Below are 23,584 nucleotides of genomic sequence, written 5' to 3' on the forward strand. Positions count from 1 at the left end.
TCCTCCCATTAGCAAAACTCCATGGGTGCATGAAGGCATCCACAATGTGCGACTATGTTGATAGTGCCATGACAACACATCACTGACAGCAGTGTCCCACTCCCATGAGGATGGATGTCCTTCCCCCACTGCATGACACACCGCCAGGGGTGTGATGACAAATTACACATGCATACCCACCCCTGGCGGTGGCAGCACAATACACACACTGAGATCATGCAACAAGACTGTATCCTCATGTGAAACCCCACTAAACTAAGAGAGCCTAAGGGAACACACACTGTCACCCACATTCCAGGACTGATAGGAATGTACAGGTGCTAGGGCAGCCAACAAGTTGTTGCCTCCCATGGAAGGAAAAGGGTGGAGTACCCACAGATACAATGCCCACAATTGTCAGTCAGGTGCCCAAATACCCTGCAGAACAAGCAACACATGTGTGCTAGGCTGGGAGTAAACACATGCATAGTGCGGAAAAGGGACCATGTCCACATTAAGCCATGGCAACATACTCCATATACAAGTACAGTGACTACCAAGGATAGCACAGACGATGCAGGCGGAGACATTGCTGAGCAGGCATGGGCAAAGTTGAAGGGATCCCTCACACAGCAAGGAACTGTAGACACAGGTCAGCACAACAATTTGGAAACACCCTGCAGGGAAGAAGTCAGGTGCCACAGTGGAAGGAACACTCCTTGGGACAATGTCACCATACAGTAAGAGCTTACATGACCAAAGATTATTTGCAGAGACCTTGTGATGGCACGCAGATGCCAGGGTCCTCCCCATGAGCAGCACACTGCAACATTTCCCAGACACCTAACAGATTATCACCACCCCAACTCAGGGAGCAGCAGCACCAACAGCAATACCAGAAAAGCATTTGTGTGCAAATGAAAAACAAAATGCTTTATTCAGCATAAAAAAAATAGGATTTGAAATGTACACTATATACAAGGACCATAGGCCAGTCCATATGTGAATTCCGGGGCGGGGGACACATTGGGACACGTCTCCCCTAGCTTGCCTGCACAGTTCACAGTTCCTTTCCATCCACAGGGGGGGCATCATGTGGGGGGGAAGGACCAGGCACCGCAGGGACAGGAGGGGCAAGGGTAGGTGTTGTGGGTGCAGGGAAGGACGACTCCACCACAGGGGGTGGGGCAGCGCCAAAGGTGGTGGTTAGGATGGCGCTGCACACGGTCGCAAGGTCTGCCAGCGTCTCCTCTGCACCCGAAGGAACCACAGGCCCCAAGGAGGGGGGGGGGTCAGAGGGATGGGTTGCAGCGCTACTGGGGGAGGGTGTGGACAGGGGGGGGCTCAACTCCCCTGCCTGGGGACTTCCTCAACCGCTTGCGGGGTGGTGTCACACTGGGGCTGAGGGACAGACTGGCCATGAAGGATTCTTTGTCCGACTGTTGGGCAGGGGAGTCAGCCAAGGGGAGTGGTTTTGGAGGAAGTGGGTCGTGAGGACTGCGGACTCCCACTGTGGCTGCGTGGCTGCCGTTTGCCCCCCGACCCAGTGGGTGTGCCTACTTCCCCCTGTGTGTGCGTGACTGGAGGAGTGCGCTTGGCCTTCCCTGTTGGTGTACTGCCTGTGTCTGGTGGGGTGCGTGCATGGGGATGTCTGGGTGTGCTTGGGACAGGCATGAGAGTGGGAAGTGTGGATGGGGTAGGGGTAGGGGGGACGGAGCGCTGCAGGAGACACACTGCTGCCGTCAGTGACGAGTCCATGGACCTCAGCAACATCTGTTGGTCAGACATCGCTGAAGACATGCCCTCCATGTATGACACCATCTGTGTCAGCAGTCTGGTGTGGCCATGGAGGACATTAAGCAGCGATGTCTGACCAACCTGCAACTGCCGCAGGAAGTCCACAGACTCAGCATTGATGGCAGCAGGCGAGACAGGGGCAGGGGGTGCGGTGCCTGGAACGAAGGAGACATGTGGTCACCTAGCACGGACAGAAGGGACCCGAGCAAGTGGGAGGGCGGTGATGGGAATGGAGGGGACGGCGAGAGATGTACTGCTGCTTTCAGCTGTGGGAGCAGCCTCCGCCCCCTCTGGCAGCTCAGCCTCGGACCCATCAGCGTCATAGTCGGTGTTGGGACTTGACAGGTCCTCCGCCTGACTCACCTCGCCCTCCGTGCCACTTGCTGCGCCAGACTCCCCAGCACAGGTGGCACCGGTGCTGGATCCCTCCTCCACGTCCGTGCCGGTGTCTCCCTCGGTGTCCCCCGACGATGCTGTGGGCAAGGTGAAGAGACAGGAAATAATCATACACCTGTATACATATGACACATGAGTCCATACTACATAGGTCACAGTGCATAGCATGAAAAGCATCATGAGTAACATCTACAATACTACGCACATATGTAGGCCATGCACTACACAGTTGGTTGAGCCACCATGCCACTTTGAAACAATGGAGAGCATGACACAACAGCAAAGAACTTGATATCGAATTATACAGAGAAGCTAGTGTCTGGGGACAGTCGAGCACAGCATCTGGACCACACACCGTTGCCAAAAATGGATGAGCAGGAACCATGTCTTTTAACTTTTGACACATGCTGCAAAGCACAAACATTAAACCCTGCACAACATGACTGGGTCAATACTTGTTGAGTGTCTGTTCCGACTATCATCACACACAGACCAGACCTGGCAAGGAGACATATGCTTTGGACATGTAGACCTTGCCCTCACAAACCCCCCCCTACCTGAGATAATGTGATTGAGACAGAGGAAGGACATACACCTCTTAATCTGGGATCACATTAATGGGCTCCATTAAAGCCTAATTGCACTCTAACTACCCCTCGTGGGGCTGACCACACATATTATTGACAAACAACCATCATCAGATAGTTGTACACAGACACACAGGCACTGGCCAGTGTGAGGATGCACAAGCCACATTGGGTCACCCTGTACAGTGTACACATGTAGCACACTTTACATAAATACAAATGAGGCCAGGGTACAATGCCACAGAGGCCAACCTATGCTGAAGACACAGAGAATGTCCACAGTGTTGGATGACACACATGATTCCTAGGAAAAGGTTTCTCAGGGGACTGTAGTGGCCACACTGCTCCATGGTCCTGGATAGATCTGACTGCAACAGGAGCAACCGTCCCCGCACTATGCATATCTCCCCCTCATGCACATATTGTCTGAGGCCACAACATCGGTCATGCATGCTGCACGGCAGTTCATTTTAAGCCTTACACTCCTATGTTGAGACTCTGCATCAGTGCCAACAATCATGGACCCCCAAATGACTGAACTGGACAGGGCACAGGCAAGGTCCCAACACATGTCACAGACCACCCCCACACATGATGCTGCAAGCATTGGGCACTTGGATTAACTGCCAGCCTAGATTACCTTGTGCAAGAGTGACTACACACAGACCAGGGAACACATGTCAAGGAGGGGAAGGGAGGAAGAACAGGACCGGTTGACTTTGGGGAACAGGATATGCACTGCACATATTAACCCTGGCAGTGTATCGAGGCGACTGAGCACTTCCAAAAGCTGGTGACACAAAACAAACACACATGTACCTACCCCCTTCCTGCTGCTGCTTCTCCTGTAGCCGCCTATCCATGTCAGGGAAGACCACCGCCAGGACACGCTTCATCTGGTGGGTCAGTCGTCGACGCCCGCCGTGGGGGCGTGGAGGTCAGTCCTCCAGCAGGACCCGGGCGATCCTCCTGGTCCAGCACCGGATATCCTGCCAGCGTTTCCTCCCCTGGGCCAGGCGCCGACTGCGACCCTCCACCGACCTCACGGCCCTGACGGCCCGCTTCCAAATATCCCCCTTGGCGTAGGTGGCTACCTATGAGGATGACAAAGTGAGACAACATCAATACACCTGCTCCATGTCACAGAGACACACATTAGAACAATTGGGCTTATTTGAACAGGGCATACTATGCAGCAAACTCATTGCACCTTTGTCATAGGGACATTATCCTCTGGGGAAGGCCAAATGCACTACGTGGCATTTAAAGTACACAGGTGGCATGAGGGGTGCGACAGAATCAATGATCATGGCTCACACTGTGCATCACAAGCAACACCAGGATCATGGACAGCACTTCAAAGCAGTCACATGCCCCAGGCCACTGACACAACCTCAGCGGAGTACACAGACACACACAGGCACAGTACAATCACCTGCCATTGGCAACTGCGGGTACAAACATCACTCTGCACATGTGCCACTTGACTGGGGGGAGTCACAGGTGTGGGGCTAGCTCAGCACGTCAGACACACAGCACGGCTCCCTGCTCACATCAGATGGGTAGGGCATATGCATCCTCCATGCAGCTGGGGTGCAACACTCCACATAGACACTCACCCACATGACAGGGGACTTACACACACACCAATGTCCAGGGGCCGTACACATCATTTGGACACTATCACCACAGGTACACTCAACTCACACACATCTGTGGGTACAGTCACCTGTCACACTGGGGGGACCACAGAATCACATCAGGACTATGGAAACAACATTCCCAAGGGGATTAGGCTGAATGTGGCATGCACCATGCAGTGATTGTCACAGTAAGCACAATGCAAGTGAGGAGTGCAGATATGAACCACATCAGGCTCTGCATGGGAGACATGAGGCATTCGCCCCCTGGGACCCACCATGAACAACATTACATGTCTGTCACACCTGGACACAATGCCAGAAGTGACAGACACAAAAAAGGGGCACAGTCACAGCTAGTGGAGTCAGCACTCCCCTGCTCCCCTGGTCTCCCATATAGGCAGGGGTACTGTGGGAGGATGACGTCCAGCAACGCCTCATTCTCCTCTTGGGTGATTGGCTGGGCCCTCTCCACAGACCTGGACATGGTGCCAGAGGAATCACGAGCAGCAGCAGTGGTGTGGAATGAAAGGTTGTGCAGGCAAGTGCTCTCTCATGGGTCCTGGCTGCCTTATATCTCCCTTGCTGGGCTGTTTCATTTACTGGAGTACAGAGTGATTGGTCAATCTCATTTGCATCCTACTTTTCCTCCAATCCCTTTAAACCTACCCCAGTGAGGGCCTTTGCATGGTTCAAAATTTGAGCATGATGTCAAGTCAACAACCACTTTGCAACATAGTATATTGTCTCCAACCGACTTTTGCTGGCCACCTGATGCAAAAATTTGAACTGGAAACTCGGTCTCCATGACAACCAGCATGCATTTAGGCCCTTATACTTGTCCCTCATGTGTCCCCTATGTAATTTCACTATCCACACACAGGTATGGTGCGTTCCACATGTACCCCTAGGGCACCACTGCTCCAGTGATACGGTTAGGCCTGGGCTAAATTTCCGTTCCGCTCGCGGAAATTGCGATAATTTGACATTTTCGCGTTCCGCGGAGAGCGCGAAAATGTCGAAATTTCCGCATTCCGCAGCTTAGCGATAATTTGTTTCTTGCTTGCGCTGTAAAATGATACATTCTCGCGCGCGCGCGATCGCCTTACCTGAATCCCCGCGTTCGCCGACAAGTTTTCCCGATCCGGTCGCATTCTCCACGAGATGTTGGATTGTTGGTAGCCATTTGTGCTGTCTCGCGACAGTTCGCGCCCGCAGTAACGTCATGCGTCGCGCGATCACGTCTTTCTTCTCGCGATCATGCACTGCGAGAAAAGTGAAAACAAGATGGCCGCGCCCGCGAGCAACCGCATGGGTAAGTTGGCGAACCGCGACCATGCAGAAAATACTACGAACGGGCGGGAAACAAACTTCCGCATCTTCGAGATATTTCCGCGTGTTTGCGGAGATTTGTAACATTTTCACGATAATTTGCGAAAGTCGCTTTCGCAAATTCCGCCCACCCCTAGATACGGTCCGTACCCTCGTGTGTAGGGCCCATATCACTTCGGTAGTGTTGCCGTAGGTGTACGCCATAGAGATAGGGCTCGTACCCGCCTATGTACGGCCCGTATCTCTATGGCGTACACCTACGGCAACACTACCCTAGTGCTACAGGCCCTACACACGCGGGTACGGCCCGTAGCACTATGGTAGTGTTGCTGTAGGTGTACGCCATAGTGCTATGGGCCGTACATATGCGGGTACGGGCCGTATCTCTATGGCGTATGCCTACGGCAACACTACCCTAGTGCTACGGGCCCTACACATACGGGTACGGCCCGTAGCACTAGGGTAGTGTTGCCGTAGGCGTACGCCATAGTGCTACGGGCCGTACATACACGGGTACGAGCCGTATCTCTATGGCGTACGCCTACAGCAACACAACCCTAGTGCTACAGGCCGAACCCACGTGTGTAGGGCCCGTAGCACTAGGGTAGTGTTGCCATAGGCATACGCCATAGTGCTACGGGCCGTACATACGCGGGTATGAGCCGTATCTCTATGGCGTACGCCTACAGCAACACTACCCTAGTGCTACGGGCCGTACCCGCGTGAGTAGGGCCCGTAGCACTAGGGTAGTGTTGCCATAGGCGTACGCCATTGTGCTACGGGCCGTACATACGCGGGTACGAGCCGTATCTCTATGGCGTACGCCTACGGCAACACTACCCTAGTGCTACGGGCCGTACCCACGTGTGTAGGGCCTGTAGCACTATGGTAGTGTTGCCGTAGGCGTACGCCATAGAGATACGGCTCGTACCCGCGTATGTACGTCCCGTAGCACTATGGCGTACGCCTACGGCAACACTACCCTAGTGCTACGGGCCGTACCCGCGTGTGTAGGGCCCGTAGCACTAGGGTAGTGTTGCTATAGGCGTACGCCATAGTGCTACGGGCCGTACATACGTGGGTATGAGCCGTATCTCTATGGCGTACGCCTACGCCAACACTACCATGGGGATAGGACCAGTGTGTACACGTACATGTGTACGGTCCTTGCATACACGCGTACTCCTACCCAAACCCCATATTGTGATACGACCGTACACACGCCCTCAGAGTGTGTGTACGGTGCGTTTCACAGCTTAAACTGGTGATAGGAGGCGCACAGGAAAGGAATGGAGGTGTATGACTCGCACAAGGATGGACATCAAGTCATTGTCAGTGCAGTGCATCATGTGTGGAGCCTAGGTGTGTCAGGCAGTGAGCTGGCACATGTCTCCTCATGTTTTAACCCAATAGTTGTGTGATGACCTGTGTACACATGTCATGTATGATGGGGCACCATGTGGCGCACTTCCCCTTCACACCTTTTACATGTGTGCATGTATTTCAAACTTGTCAAGCACTGCATCACTTGGATGGCACAGTCCCCAACACCCGCAAATGTCCCCTGATGCCAGGTACATGGATGATGACACCTGACATCTCACTACCAGCGTTCCACGATGTGTCATGTGTGTGTCATGTGTTCCCATGATCTTGCTGTTGGTGTTCCATCAACGGCATCTGCTGTAGCTGCATCCAACATGTGTCTGTGTGTAGATGCCCATGTCACACTATTACGCACACCAGGACACATGTGGAATAACACGTGACGTGTGTCTGTATGCATCTAACACGGACTTGCGAGCTTAGGACATATCTACGTAGTCTCAATGTCTGTGTGATCATATTTGACATGTACCCCTTCATGGCAAGGTGTGTGGTCTGTCCTTTTTCCATTACATGTGACCTGTGCGTCTAGCTTGCCGGCAGCTGTCTGTATGAGATGACATCCTTCAAATGCACATATGTGGATGTATGTCACTCCTGTAATGTGTCTTGCTGTTCACTCACACTGGCCCACAGCTACTTTCATGGCATGTCATGTAGACCTTGACAATCCATGTTTGTAGCTGGCTCTTGGTAGGAGTAGCACCTGGCTGGTATATGTGTGCAGGATGTATTGCACAGACCAGACTCTGTATGCGGCATATGTGTATTAGCTGTTGAACATGTGCTCAGTTCATTGACATTGGTGTAGTAATGTACTCAATCTTCGTTATTCCCTCCTATTTTCTGCAGGGCACCGCCTCTCCCCCGACCAATGCCAAACTTGGCTGCCATGAGGGAACGTGACTGCATACGCCGCTATCGATTCCCCCAGCGGTTCATTGTGGACCTGACAAACAGGCTGGCACCACACCTCCAACCGCGACACAGTTATCCGACTGCGCTGACCCCCAAGATGAAGGTGATGGCAGCCCTACATTTCTTTGCCACCGGTACGTTTCAATTGACCATTGCTGATGTGGGTGGCATGTCTCAGACCATGTTCAGCCTTGTCCTGCATGATGTTTTGGAAGCCATGTTGGAGCACGTGGATGAATTCATCCATTTTCCAACTCGTGAGCAGTTCACAGGTATCAAGGGTGAGTTCTATGCCCTGGGAGGGATGCCCCATGTAATTGGGTCCATTGATGGGACACATGTGGCTTTTGGTACCACCACAGGCACAGGAGGTAGCCTTCCGTAACCGTAAACATTACCACTCCATTAATGCCCTTGTGGTGTGTCTTGCTAACATGGTGATTTTCCATGTCTGTGCACGTTTTCCAGGGTCAGCACACAATGCCTACATCATGAGGCGTAGCAGGGTGCCAGAAATGATGCTGCAGCTGCACAACGAACAAGCATGTCTTGTTGGTGAGTAGACTCTGTTTGTCCAGTATTCAGCATTATCTTAGTATGTGACGGCATCTCCTGATCCACTTCTTTACATGATGTTTCCATGTAGGGGACTCTGGCTATCCCAACATACCATGGCCGGTGACGCCTCTCCGCAACCCGAGAACAGCTGCAGATCACCGTTTCAACAACGCCCATGGGCAGACCAGGCGAGTGATTGAGAGGACGTTTGGCCTCCTGAAGAGCCGATTCCGGTGCCTCCACAAGACCGGCAGGTCTCTCCCATATGCACCGGTGAAGGTCTGCAAAATCTTCCTCGTGTGCTGTATGCTGCACAACATGGCAGTGGAGAAAGCTGTGCCACTCATCCTGGATCCCGATGAGCAGGAACATCCACCCGTGGTGGATGACGGCCTTGGTCACGAGGCAAGTGAGGAGGAGGAGGAGGAGGAGGAGGAGGACATCCGGAGTCAGCTCATACGCAACTTCTTCTCATAATGGTGAGTCCCTGGGTCTGAGTGTGCATGCTTTGAGCCTTGTGTGGCATGTGTTGCAATGTGTTTGTCCAGCTGACTGTATGCTAAGTGACTTTGAGGTGTGTGCTGATGTGTCACTCGAGTGCTGATGTCATTCCACATATTTTAGCTGACACACTCAATTGACAACTGGCATGGTGTCAACCTTATTCATATAGAGTACATGACCATGCATGCGGATGACTATATTTTTCCTGACTTCTTGTGTGTCTCTCATCCCCAGGTATTTGCGCATGCTGTCTGCTCGTGGCATCGTCGTGCTCCTGCTATTCCTCATGAGTAATGCAACGTGTGCTGAATCAGCGTTACATGCACGACATGGTGAAAATTCTCCTTTGGGTAAGGATTGCAGGAAGGCTTTTTGGGTGTGGTAGTTGTTTGTAATGTGTGGGCACTGCTCCTGTGCAGGTTATGTTACTATGCATACATGTCGACTCACCATGGGGCACATGATATGTGGCATGACTCACATGAATTGATAGTCACACTTTGTGACAGTCATCTGTTATGGGATTGTGGTGTGTGATGAAGGCATCAATGTGTGTACAACTTCCCTCTGAAACATACGGGAGGCTACGGGTGGACATATTGCGGGACATCCCCATATGATGCTCAATGGGGAATTGCAGCCTCTCCGTGTGCAGCAGGGGCTGTTTGGCTCAACCCCTTCACTTGTGTGCCAGTACAATGGATTTTCAGCATCTGTGGTGCAAAGGGGGTGTCCGGTGTAGGTCCCACATGTGAATCCAATAGACCTGTGAGTCTGTTAATGTTGATGCTTTTGCATAGGTGTGAGCCTGAGTAATAAAGGTGTTCCTCAGCCTCCAAGGTGCCTCATCTCTGTCAATGCAGGTCTCTTGGCACTGTGCATGCGGCATCTCAGGCATGGTTGTCAAGGATTGTGCATATGAGTCTATGTGTAGATTAGCAACCTGCATGCTGTTCTTCATGTATTTGATTCTCTATTGTGCATGATGTCAATGGCTGTGTATGTGTTTTGGCATGTTAGTCCCCCCCACGGGCCCTCAACACCTTCTGGGGTGTGTTTCCTGTGCGCAGCTCGGCCTTCAGTTTCATGATCCGGTGTCAGTCATCTTTGGTGATTGTGCATCCTTTGTCTCTGGGTGTGCCATTGCAAACCGGTTACTCCTTTATTGACATGCACCTGTTGCAGTAGTCCTTTCTGACATCCTAGTCTTTGTGTGGATATTGTGGCATAATTCCCAGGACATGCCGCCTGCTGTTGCAGCCACTGCAGCAAGGGCACACGTAGTTTCCAGATTTGGCAACACACACACATCAAAGGTGCTCCTCCCTTCCTCCCTCAACACATTAATTTGGCTGTCTTCGGCTTGTCTGTGCCACAGTTGCGGCCACGCGGTACCAAAGGCTGGACCGTCTGCACATGCAACGTGCACATTGCATGACCCTCATGTCCTTGCATGACCTACATCACACTACAGTGTGATGTTGCAGCCACCCTCCAAGCAGGGTCCATCCACACATCTCCCGCCTGCTCTCAGGCATGCACTAAGCGCACACACAGCACCTTTGCATGATGAGTGTGCAACTCCGACTGCCTACACAGCGCTGCCATGCCTTCCAGGACCTGTCACACCCACCAGGTCATGTCCCTCCTACTCCCCACCAGATCCCCCTGCAAGCCCATGGGAGTGGGACTCAATGCTTCTGCATGTAGTATGCTTTCGTCGTGAGGCACATGGCACAGGTATCATCTTTCAGCGTGTCAATCTACAATGTGTCCAGGACCCCCCTATCCACCATCACATGTGCACACGCCCTCATCATCAACTCGTATGCCATTGACAGCCAGGCGCTCCTCACCCCCACCAAGGACGCAGACATTGCCAGTTCCAATATTCAAGATTGCATGGGATCCATAGATGAATGGCAGAACAGCAGCCACCTGAGGGTGGACTTGTACAGGACTGAGGTCAACATCTGAGGATTGTCCCCTTACAGCTGGCTCAACTGCTTGTGTCCCACCCACAGAGGCCCCGCACAGGGACCCAGTGTCCACGCACACAAGATGTTGTGCATCATGGATTGCTTGCTCTAATTTGCCATGGTAATCACCAGCATCTGTACCTCACACTGCAACACCCTCAGCATTATGCACATGATCCCCAGATAGATCCACTCCAAGGTAAGACGGACCATCCCCCAGGTCCACGACAACATCTGTGTCAAATACTGCCCTGCCCTCTACGGAGCAGCCACATCCAAAATCCAGGGATACTTGTCCACATCCAGGCTGCATCTGCACACCTCAGCGTCAACATCCCGCGCCCCAGCCACATCACCGTCCAGCAGAGATAGCTGCAATGGATCACTGTGTGCTACAGGATGACCTTCAGACTCCTCACCCACACTCAGGAGGCAGGCCATAACCCGGACCCAAAACCAACCTTGTACCACTGTCATCCGATACCCCGTAGTGCCTTCTCCATGCATCCAACCTTGACCTGGCCACCATTCTTCTGATCCACCGTACTCCTGCATGCAGGACATAGTTCTCCCACCTGGGTGCACATACCTGGGACTCCCTCCCCGGGAACCTCCAAATGAGGCATGACCTCTACGCCTTAATGTTACTCTTCCAAATAGGTGTGTCCTCACAGTTTCCCTAGCACCCCCTCAGCAGCTTGAGGCCATCACAGGTGAGTATTGTGCTCCATGTCTGCATTGAATGATACATTGTGACCCATGTGTGTCCTGTACCAGACTCCGTTCCCAGGGTATGGATGTGTGGAGTTAGTTCAACACTCAGGCATAGTTTGACATTTACACACACATATGTTGGTGAATAATGCCAAATGACAGCAACATCTCATGACAAACTTAAGAATTTATTTTTGGTGGGGTAAGTCTTTTGGTGGATGAAGTAAGGTGCTCTACCGGGTGCATAGAATCCAAAGTTCACAGGGGGAGATGGCATCCTTGTCAGTTGGAGTCATCAGAGTCCAGACCACAGTGTTGGTCATCATTGGTCAGACTGTGACCAGCAAGTCCATGTGGCAGAGAATGTCATTGGGTGAGGTGGTGCTGTTGCGCCAGAGGGCCAGGTGCCAGGCCAGGTGACCTGGGAGATGTGGATGGTCCGCTGACTCTCACGGTCTTTTCCTTGGACGACCCACCTTCCTCCGGGGACCCTCAGATGCAGGCCTTGACGATGTCTGTGATGCTCCGTCGGAGGAATCCTCCTCCTCCTCCTCCCTCCCTGTGGCTGGTGCTGGTCTTCACCTGGTGTCACAGGGAGGGTTGCCCATGTTGTCGGCAATCCGACGGAGTGAACGGCTCATGTCCGTTTGCACCGCCAGGAGCTCAGCCAGTCTTACCTCCATCCGTCCTTGGTGTTGTTGTTGACTGGCATGTTGCTCGGCCTGCAGGTTCTTAATCTCGTTGAGGGTCGCCACTACCTGGCTGATGTCCCTGTTGTCACGCCGGTATGTGTCGCATGTGTGCTATACCGGTTCCCTCAGCTGGCTGGTCAGGTTCTCGCCTCCGCCTGCCTCCTCTCCCACCACCCCTGCCCACACGAGCCGGGCCTGCCGTTGTTGGCACATCGGGTCAACGGGACCCCTGAGGGATGGCATTAGCGTGGTCGTCTGCCTCCTCCTGGGTGCCCGGAGAACCTTGTCCCTCCTGGTCAGACTGGCTGTGTTCGGTGCAAGCAGGGCTCCTGGGTGTCTCCTGGGATGTGGCAGGAATGGGGGTGGTGGTTGGCACAGATGTACCTGACGCAGGTGCTACCGGGGCTTGGGCACCAGAGGGGCCAGGTTGGTCGGGGTCATCCATGGAGTGGTGAGAGTCGTCGCTGCCGGTGGGGTCATCTTCACGCTGAGCCTGGGACTGTGATTGTTCCCCCCCATTGTTGGGGGGAGGTCGATGATGTTGCCCTGTGTGTGAGAGAGAGACAATGTTAATGCTGTTTCATGCCACATCCATGTTTCATACATAATCAAGTAGTCACAGTTCCTCCAGGTGGTTGGATGTGCCTAGCATTCCTCTCAATGTCCACTTGGGGATGGGTATGTTGCGGGGGACAGATTGGTATGTGCTCCTGAGTGTTTGCCAGTAGTTTATTTGCTGGGATGCTTATTGGCTATGGATTGGTATTGTTGTGTCACATGTCAATTGTGAGAGTGGGTAAATCCGTTGCCTGCCCCGGGGGTGTGTGCTTGTGTGAGGGGGGGTGTGTGACCAGGCCTGTTGTTGTGTGTAGTGTGATTTGTCATTGGGTCTCCCAGGTGATGTGTCTGTCCCCTCATGGTGCATGCTGGCATGACAGTGTGTGTGAGTTCCTGTGCTGGGTATGTGAGCTAGTGGAGTTGTTTGCGTGTACAGTGGTCACAGGAGGGCTTTGTGCTGCCTACAGCAGGGCCAAGTGTCAGCTACCTTGTCATTACTTTGCCAGTCCCTGTGCATTGGGCATGGGTATGTACCTAGACCTTATGAGCTGTGGGCATTGGTGTCTGGTTCTGAGTTGCACAATGTGTTGTGTGAGCCCCACCCTCCCAGCATCCCGGACATCCAGTCTTGGATTTGTGTGGCCTGGGACGTGGCATTGCCTTTATTTGTGAATGGGGCATGGAGACGTTAGTGGCATGAGCGTGGTTTTTAGGGTGTGGTTGTGTGCCGTGGGGGCTTGGGGGTAGGTGCGTGCATTTGGTGTAGTTGGGGTGTGGATGCCATTCCCCCCATGTTACGTGAGTTGTTTGTGTACTCACCAGGCTCTGCGACTCCTTTGACTCCGTGTACTCCCACCGGCGGAAGCGTGGCCATCACCTTCTCCTCCCAGGGATGGTAATGTATGGGTCTGCGGGGTAGCCCGCCTCCAGTGATGTTACTCTGGGCGTATTCCTCATTCATCTTCCTCTTGACTGCCCTGCGCAGATCGTACCACCTGGCTTGGCATTCATGCCTGGTCCTTCGGATGGGCGCAACAGCATTCACCTTATCGACGATCCTCTGCCACAGGCTGATTTTTTGGGCTATGCTGGTCTGTCTGACCAATGTTTCAAACAGCTGTGGCTCGACTCTGATGACTTTGTTGACAAGGAGCTCCAGCTCCGCTGTAGTGAACTTTGGATTCTTGTCAGTGGGCATGGTGTGGGGTGTGGATGGTTGTGGGTGTGTGGGTGTGAATGTGAGGGTGTGTGTGTGAAGGTGAACAGGGGGTGTTTGTGAAGGAGGTTGTGTGAAGGTGTGTAACTGAAGGTGTAGTTTAGGTGTGAGTAAGGTGCGAGTAAGGTGCAGTTGTTTGTCTGTGGTGTCTGTGAGCAGTGGGTCTGTTGCAATGGCTCATGGGTTGTGTGTGTGGGCCCTTTTTATTGGTCCAATTTTTGGGTGTGGCTGTGTTTGAATTTGTGGTGGGTGTGTTATAAGAGGTGGTTGTGATTTGGTCCTCTGTTTGGCAGTTTGGATGTGGCAGGTCAGTCATAGAGATGTATTTTGTCATGTTGACGTGTTTTGTGGTGTTGTGCGAGTTGAATTGACCCTCCTTGTGCTGTTTTACTGTGTCCTGGTTCTGTACGAGTCTTTTTCGTGTAGGTACGGTCCGTACATACGAGATGCTGGGTGAGGATGCTGGGGTACGGTGTTGGGGTGCGGCGCGTACAGGTGCGGGCTGTGCTACGCTGTTGGGGTACAGTGCGTACAGGTGCAGGCTGTGCTAGGGTGTTGGGGTACGGTGCGTACAGGTGCGGGCTCTGCTGCGGTGTTGGGGTACGGTGCGTACAGGTGCGGGCTGTGCTACGGTGTTGGGGTACAGTGCGTACAGGTGCAGGCTGTGCTAGCGTGTTGGGGTACGGTGCGTACAGGTGCAGGCTGTGCTACGGTGTTGGGGTACGGTGCGTACAGGTGCAGGCTGTGCTAGGGTGTTGGGGTACGGTGCGTACAGGTGTGGGCTGTGCTAGGGTGTTGAGGTACGGTGCGTACAGGTGCGGGCTGTGCTACGGTGTTGGGGTACGATGAGTACAGGTGCGGGCTGTGCTACGGTGTTGGGGTACGGTGTGTACAGGTGCAGGCTGTGCTACGGTGTTGGGGTACGGTGCGTACAGGTGCGGGCTGTGCTAGGGTGTTGGGGTACGGTGCGTACAGGTGCGGGCTGTGCTAGGGTGTTGGGGTATGGTGCGTACAGGTGCGGGCTGTGCTACGGTGTTGGGGTACGGTGCGTACAGGTGCGGGCAGTGCTACGGTGTTGGGGTGCGGCGCGTACAGGTGCGGGGCTGTGCTACGGTGTTGTGGTATGGCGCATACAGGTGCGGGCTGTGCTACGGTGTTGGGGTGCGGCGCGTACAGGTGCGGGCTGTGCTACGGTGTTGGGGTGCGGCGCGTACAGGTGCGGGGCTGTGCTACGGTGTTGGGGTGCGGCGCGTACTGGTGTGGGCTGGGCTACGTTGTTGGGGTATGGTGCGGAGGGGGGGTACGGTGCTGACGTACGGGGGTACGGTGCTGACATGTGCGGGGTGAGGGGGGCTGTACGACTCGTACTCGGGCACAAGTTTACCCGTGTACATGTAGGCTACAGCGTTCGCTCCGTACGGGGCCTTTTACATGCGGTTGTGTATTCAGACGGGCGGTACGGATCGTACTAGCGCGCTCGGACTTCTGTTTTACGATTTGCACGTAAAAATGTCCGGCTCCCTATCGGACACTTTTCCCGATGCTATTCGGACGTAAAATTTTACGGCTCTGTGAGAAGTTGGCCTGGTATATGCTGTTCACTAGTTCTAGTGACCACCTTGTACCATGCCAAGCAACCCTTATGGTGTGGTTGTAAGTCAACCTTTTCGGACTAGCTGCCCTAGTGGTAGCGTAGGCTAAGCAGTCTTTGAGGCTAAACTCGTGATGCGTGTTAAGCAAGCTGTTTTACCAATAGTAACCCCCTTTTATACCAATGAAAGGACACCACACAGATATATATTCAAAATATATATGTATTTATTTCTCAAAGTAACCCCTAGTCTCTTTATGAGCACAGGAGCACAAATCGTCAAACAAGATTATCACAGAATACACAGAAGTTGCACTTTATATGGATAGGCCCTGGTGGCCACTCGAACCATATACTAAAATAGTGGTATAAGTACCACGAACAGAAAAGGGAGAAGGCCTAGGGCCTCTAGAATCGCTGGGCCTACAAGGAGCTAACGTCAGTTAGTGACCAGGAGGTCCACGGGTGGCGTGTGCAGAGCAAATAGTCACACGCGTGCTCCCATAGGTTTCAATGGGTGCGTAAAAAGTACAAAGTTACTGCAAAAGGAATCTTCCGGATGACCTAGGAACTTAAGATTTGGAACACAGGCACTAGAGATGTAATACTACACTTGGGCACAGGTGTGCCAGCTTTACCTCACCCACAGGAAGCGGGTGCATAGGCCTCGAAGTGCGTCGGGTTTCTTCTATCTGTTCCGTGGGGCCTGTAGACAAACGTGCTGCAGGCGGTCGGTCGGGAAGAGATGCAGTGGATCCAAGAGTGGATCGGAGATGTTGAAGACCTGAAAGCAGAGGGGACAGTGTTCACAGTCACTAGCCAGTGACCAGCGTGGCACCAGGTGGGTACCAGGCGATGTCGGGTGCAAACAGGAAGGAAGGTGTAGCTTGACTCTGCAGCCACGTGGTCCCTGAAGGTCGACGACGTCCAGGAGTCGAGTCACGAGCTGTGCCACGCAGGCTCTCGCTGTCGGCGGTGTCGGCGACTTGATCGAAGCAAACAAGCCTTGGCAAAAGCAATTGTTGTAGGCAAGGAGTTTAAGCTGATGGTTCTGACCAGCAAGGTCAGAGGAACTGCTCCTTTGGAGGGGAGCAAGGGCCAGTCTGGAGCAACCAGACCAGCGGTGTTTGTCGTAGATTTCGTCGCCAAGATGGCCACTAGCCAGCGGGCCAGCAACCGGTTAGGCGCGTCGAGTGGCAAAATGCAGAAGGGCCCCACGCAGATCGTGGAGATGCTGGAGGGCTCACCTTTGGTGCAGATGCTGCTCGAGGGTTGGGCTTCTCAGGACCCAAAGCACAACTTGGAGGGAGCCTCGGTTGTTGCACTGGTCAGCTTGTCGTAGTCGTTTCAAGATGGCTGGCTCCACGTGTCTCGGTGCCTCCACGGGTCTCCTCTTTGCAGGGACTGTGGATCGGGCGGTGAGAGGTCTGGAGGTCCAGGTCTTGTCAGTCTCTGGGCTCGGGCTCCGGCGGGAGGCGGCGGCAAAGCAGACGTTGATTCGCTGGATGGTGCTTGCGTTAGCAAGGTGGTCACTCCCTGACCACAGGGGAGATTGGCTTCAGTCCTCTGTGCAGCAGAGCGTCGAAGTTCCCGTCTTCTTCTTAGTTTTAAGTTGATTCCAGGATGTCTGAAGTCTTAGGACACAGCTCCTACCTTTATTCGGATTCTAGGGGCCGGACTACCTGCTAGGTCCCTCCCTATGGGTGGGACCAGGAAGGGGGGTGGTTACACCCCCAATCCTTTGTCCAGCTCGCCCCAGGCCCGGGACTGGTGTGCCCCAGGACCGGTTTGAACTGGCATATGCACCGAGGCTCCTTGTGAGCCACAGGCATGTCTGGTTTCTTTCAAGCCCTACCTGACCAATACACAAAATCCTGTCTGGGGTGGTGCACGCACCTCCCCTGGCAGGAAACCCTTTGTCCACACCTCCCAAGCTGGAAGGACTCCCAGCAGCAGGAGGGCAGACTTGTGTCTGTGGTGGCAGCATCCATTTTGTGGAGCTGAGGCTATGTCTGATTTTACCCGGGTTTCAGGTACTGTACATGTCGTGTCCCTCTAGAAGGGTGGAATGCTAACCCCGTCGCCAGAATTGGCGAGGGGTTAGTATTCCAATTCGTATGACACCTTACTCGACATGTTTTGATAAAGCCAAACCAAAGATAGCATTTAACCGCGAGGTTCATAATGCACTTAAGAGTATATGGTATGACGATATCTGGAAACAGTAGAAGGAAGTTGTTCCGACCACTGTAGACAGGCTCAGCTCATGCCAGAGCACCATCTCACATGGAACCAAGCACTCTGCCTTCAGGATTGTTAAGGCCTGCCATAGGAGTGACTTATAGGTTACCAGGTGTCCCATTTAAGGTTAGGTATAGGTATACTACACCTAAGTAAGAGGTGATTACACCAACTTACCCCAGCTGAGTGATCAGCCAGTTGTGTCAAATTGTTAGGCCAAGCCTGGGGTGGCATAATACATGCTGCAGCCCTTGGCAGGCCTTGGGTACACCAATGCCCTGGGTACCTAGTGTACACTGGTACAGGGGCTGACAGGGTGATCCACTTCCAATTGGTTATGCACCTAGGGTGCATAGTTTTAATTTAGTAGAGAGAACAGCAGGCTGGGGGTCTGATTGGCAGGCCCACAGCCTCAATATGTCAAAAACCAGTGAAGCAAAAAGCAAAAATTTGGGGTGACCATAGGATAGCAGACCCTACTCTCCTACACAACCCCCCCCCAAACGCTGGGACATTAAACTAGCCTTGACCAGTCTCGTCTTCATGTCCTAAGTGGAAGTACCTGGAGAGACCATCTGCATTCCCATGGTCAGTACCTGGCCGGTGCTCCACTGTAAAGTCCATCCCCTGTAGGGAAATGGACCACCTAAGCAGTTTGGGGTTTTCACCCTTCATCTGATTTAGCCACAAGAGGGGCTTATGGTCGGTCTGAATCTTGAAGTGAGTGCCAAACAAGTATGGCCTCAGCTTCTTCAGGGCCCACACCACAGCAAAGGCCTCCCTCTCAATAGCTGACCAATTCTTCTCTCTGGGGGTCAACCTTCTGCTAATAAAAGCAATGGGTTGGTCTTGACCATCTACATTAAGTTGTGACAGCACAGCTCCCACACCCAACTCAGAAGCATCTGTTTGGACAATAAACTCTTTGGAGTAGTCAGGACTTTTCAGGATAGGTGCAGAGCACATGGCCTCCTTCAGGTCATCAAATGCCTTTTGACAGCTTACTGTCCACTGAACCTTTTTGGGCATCTTCTTGGATGTCAGATCATTAAGAGGAGTCACAATGGACCCATAGTTCTTAACAAACTTCCTGTAGTACCCAGTCAAGCCCAAGAAAGCTCGAACTTGAGTCTGGGTGGTTGGAGGGGACCAGTCCTTGATGGATTGTATCTTACTCTCCAGTGGTTGAACTTGGCCTCCACCTACAAGGTGGCCCAAATATACAACCTTACTCTGCCCTATCTGGCACTTAGTAGCCTTGATAGTGAGGCCTGCCCTCTGCAGGGCCTCAAGAGCCTTCTTCAGGTGGATCAGGTGATCCTCCCAGGTGGAGCTAAAGACAGCAATGTCATCAAGATATGCTGCACAAAAGTCATCCAACCCAGTAAGGACTTGGTTCACCAGCCTTTGGAAGGTGGCAGGTGCATTCTTCAGACCAAAGGGCATCACCACAAACTGATAATGCCCACCTGGGGTTGAGAATGCTGTTTTGGCCTTAGACTCCTCAGCTAATCTGATTTGCCAATAGCCAGCTGTTAAGTCAAATGTGCTCAAAAACTTTGCAGAAGCTAGTTTGTCTATGAGCTCATCTGCCCTTGGAATAGGGTGTGCATCTGTCCTGGTGACAGCATTGAGTCCTCTGTAATCCACACAGAACCTCATCTCTCTCTTGCCATCTTTGGTGTGAGGTTTGGGGACCAGAACCACTGGGCTAGCCCAGGGGCTCTCTGAGGGTTCAATGACACCTAATTCCAGCATTTTATGTACCTCAGCCTTTATACAGTCCCTGACGTGGTCAGGTTGTCTGTAAAGTTTGTTCTTTACAGGCAGACTGTCACCAGTGTCCACCACATGGGTACACCAGTCAGTTTGACTAGGTATCAAGGAAAACATATGTGAAAATGATTGTAGAACCTGTCTACATTCAGTCTGCTGATGGGCAGTGAGGTTGCCTCCAAGGGTCACTCCTTCAACTGAGCCATCTTCAGGGTTCTGAGACAACAGGTCTGGGAGAGGGTCACTCTCTTCCTCCTGTCCCTCATCTGTAGCCATGAGCAAGCCCATGTCTGCCCTGTCAACATATGCTTTAAGCCTGTTAACATGGAGTACCCTGTGGGGACTCCTGGGAGTTCCTAGGTCGACCAAGTAGGTGACCTCTCCCTTCTTTTCCAGGATTGTATGGGGTCCAGACCATTTGTCTTGGAGTGCTGCTGGGGCCACTGGCTCCAACACCCATACCTTCTGTCCTGGCTGAAACTCAACCAAGACAGCCTTTTGGTCATGCCAAGCTTTCTGTAAGGCCTGGCTTGCCTCAAGGTTTTTGGATGCCTTCTCCATATACTCAGCCATCCTGGAGCGGAGACCAAGTACATAGTCCACTATGTCTAGCTTAGGCTTTTTGAGAGGTAACTCCCAGCCTTCCTTCACCAAACACAGTGGGCCTCTCACAGGGTGCCCAAACAACAATTCAAAGGGGCTGTAGCCAACTCCTTTTTGTGGGACCTCTCTGTAAGCAAACAGAAGGCAGGGTAGAAGGATGTCCCATCTTCGCCTGAGCTTTTCAGGTAATCCTTTGATCATACCCTTTAGGGTCTTGTTGAATCTCTCAACAAGCCCATTGCATTGTGGGTGATAAGGGGTGGTGAACTTGTAGTTGACACCACATTCCTTCCACATAGCTGTTAAGTATCCTGACATAAAGTTGGTACCTCTGTCAGATACTACCTCCTTAGGAAACCCCACTCTGGAGAATACTCCCAGCAGGGCCCTGGCCACAACAGGAGCTGTAGTGGTCCTAAGGGGAATTGCCTCTGGATACCTGGTGGCATGATCCACTACCACCAGTATAAATCTGTGCCCAGATGCAGTGGGAGGATCCATGGGACCCACTATGTCTATTCCCACTCTTTCAAAGGGAACCCCCACCACAGGTAGTGGTATCAGGGGGGCCTTTGTTGTGCCACCTGATTTGCCACTGGCTTGGCAGGTAACACAGGAGCGACACAACTCCTTTGTATCTTCATTCATATGAGGCCAGTGAAAGTGAGGGACAAGTCTGTCCCAGGTCTTGTTCTGGCCTAGGTGTCCTGCTAAAGGAATATCATGGGCCAAGGTAAGAAGGAAGCCCCTAAATTGCAGAGGTATAACCAACCTCCTGGTTGCACCAGGCTTGGGGTCTCTAGCCTCTGAATAAAGGAGCCCTTCATCCCAATACACTTTATGGGTACCTTGAGCATTCCCAGCAGCCTCAGCAGCAGCCAGCTGTCTGAGGGGTTCAAGAGAGGGACAGGATAACTGAGCCTGCCTCAAGTCAGCCCTTGAAGGTCCCCCTGTCCCCAGAAACTCAACCTGGTCAGGTTCAAGCTCTTCAGGGACAGTTCCTTCAGGGTCCTCTAGATCAGCTTCCTGGGAAGGCTGATCATCACTCTGAGGCAGGGGGGAAGGCACAGCCTTTACCCTCCTGTTCTTCTTCTTGGTAGGTGCTTGGTCCATTGTTCCAGGATCCAAGACCTGTGGTTCAGTGAGGCACTTTTTGGCCTGTGACCTGGTCACAGCAAGGACATGTGATGATATACCTAACATCTCTGCATGAGTCCTGTACTCCACTTCTGACCATAGAGAACTCTCTAGGTCATTGCCCAACAAACATTCTACTGGGAGGTCTGCACTAACCACAACCCTTTTGAGGCCAGTTACCCCTCCCCATGAGAAGTTAACAACTGCCACACTATGTGAAGTAGTGGCATTGCTGGCATTGGTCACCAGGTAGTTCTCACCTGGTATGTACTGTCCAGGGTCCACAAAGCCTGGTGTCACCATAGTGACACTGGCACATGTGTCCCTGTAGGCTTGAGCCACTTTGTCATTAATTAAAGGAGTCTGTCTGTACTTGCCCAGGTTACTGGGGCTCACAGTCAGGGACAAATCAATGTCCCCATCACAGATCAAGACTGCCTGTGTCAGGGTTCTGTCTAAGTCAGAATCTCCTTCAGTTCCCATAGTGATTCCCACTACACCCTTTGTCTGGGGACCAACACTGCTAACAGTAGTACTGGGAGCAGGTGCCTTAGGGGCAACCGTGTTGGGGGCTCCACCCTTTTTGCAATCACTAGTCCAGTGAGTTGTATTCTTGCAATGATTGCACCAGGGTTTCTTTTGACCTTCTTTCTTCTTTTTGGACTGTTGGGACCCACCCTCCTTAGTAGTAGTTTGGGGCCCTGTTGAAGACTTCTGGTCTTTAGGTTTCTGATCTCCACCCTTTTGGTCTGTTTTCTTCTGATCACCCCCTTGGCCCTGGTTCTGGTTCTTTTGCTTAACCCTGGTTCTGACCCATTTGTCTGCCTTCTTTCCCAATTCTTGGGGAGAGGTCAGATCAGAGTCAACCAAGTGTTGATGCAGTTGCTGGTTTTGACAGTTATTTAAAATCTGTTCTCTCATCATCAAATTATACAATCCTGTAAAATCAGATACCTTACTTCCCAGCAACCAACCCTCCAAAGCCTTAGTGGCACATTCAATGTATTCAGACCAGTCCTGAGTCTGTGTCTTTTGGGTGTCTCTGAACATTAACCTGTACTGCTCAGTGGTTAAGCCTAACCCATCAACTAGAACACTCTTCAGGACTCTGTAGTTTCTGACATCCTCTTCTCTAACAGTGAGGAGTCTGTCTCTGCCTCTTCCCTCAAAGGAGAGCCAGAGGATTGCTGCCCACTGGTCTTCAGGAACCTGCTGTACTTTGCAGGCTCTCTCAAGAGCAGTTATCCACTTGTGGATGTCATCCCCACTTTTGTAGGGGGGCACAACCTTAGACAGGTTTCTATTATCGAAAACCCTATCTTTGTCCTTAGGGACAATGCTGCCACCAGTGGGTATAGACCCACTCTCTTTATGCTGTCTAGCCTTGCTAAGTTTCTCTTCCATCAGGGCTACTTCTAGCTCCTGCTTCCTGATCCTCAGCTGAGCTTCTTGCATCTTGGCCTCATGTTCCCTCCTCTGAGGGGTGGTCATCCTTCTCCTGGAGTGACCTTGAGAGCCTCTAGAGCCATGGGAAGCATTGGAGTCACCTGAGCGATTCCTTTGCCTTCCAAGCCCTGTGTTAAGTCCACTGGGGAGATCCAGTGGGGTGAACCCACTGTCAGTCCCCAATAGCCTTAGTTTAGCTGGGCCAAGTATAACACTTGGCACTGGGCTAGTTCTCCCTTCCTCCTCACTACTGTCAGTATCCTTTTCACTCTCATCCTCTGTGGTAGGCATCCCATCTAAGGGGTGACTATTGGGAAGGGGTACTTCAGTGGCATCTTCAGAAGGGGGGCCTCCTGTTCCTGTCCCTAAGGGGGCTAACTGGGAAGCTTTCCTGAGCTCTTTTTGATTTTCATCTTCTTGCAAGAGCTCTCTGAGCAAAGCAGAGGTAGGGATCTTGGGCTGTTTAAGGCCTCTAAGAGTTGCCAGCTGCCTGAGCTCATTTTGATTAAGGGTAGCATAGATGGATGGTGCCCT

Source organism: Triturus cristatus, chromosome 1_1 (assembly GCF_964204655.1).
Source record: "Triturus cristatus chromosome 1_1, aTriCri1.1, whole genome shotgun sequence".
Lineage (NCBI taxonomy): Eukaryota > Metazoa > Chordata > Amphibia > Caudata > Salamandridae > Triturus > Triturus cristatus.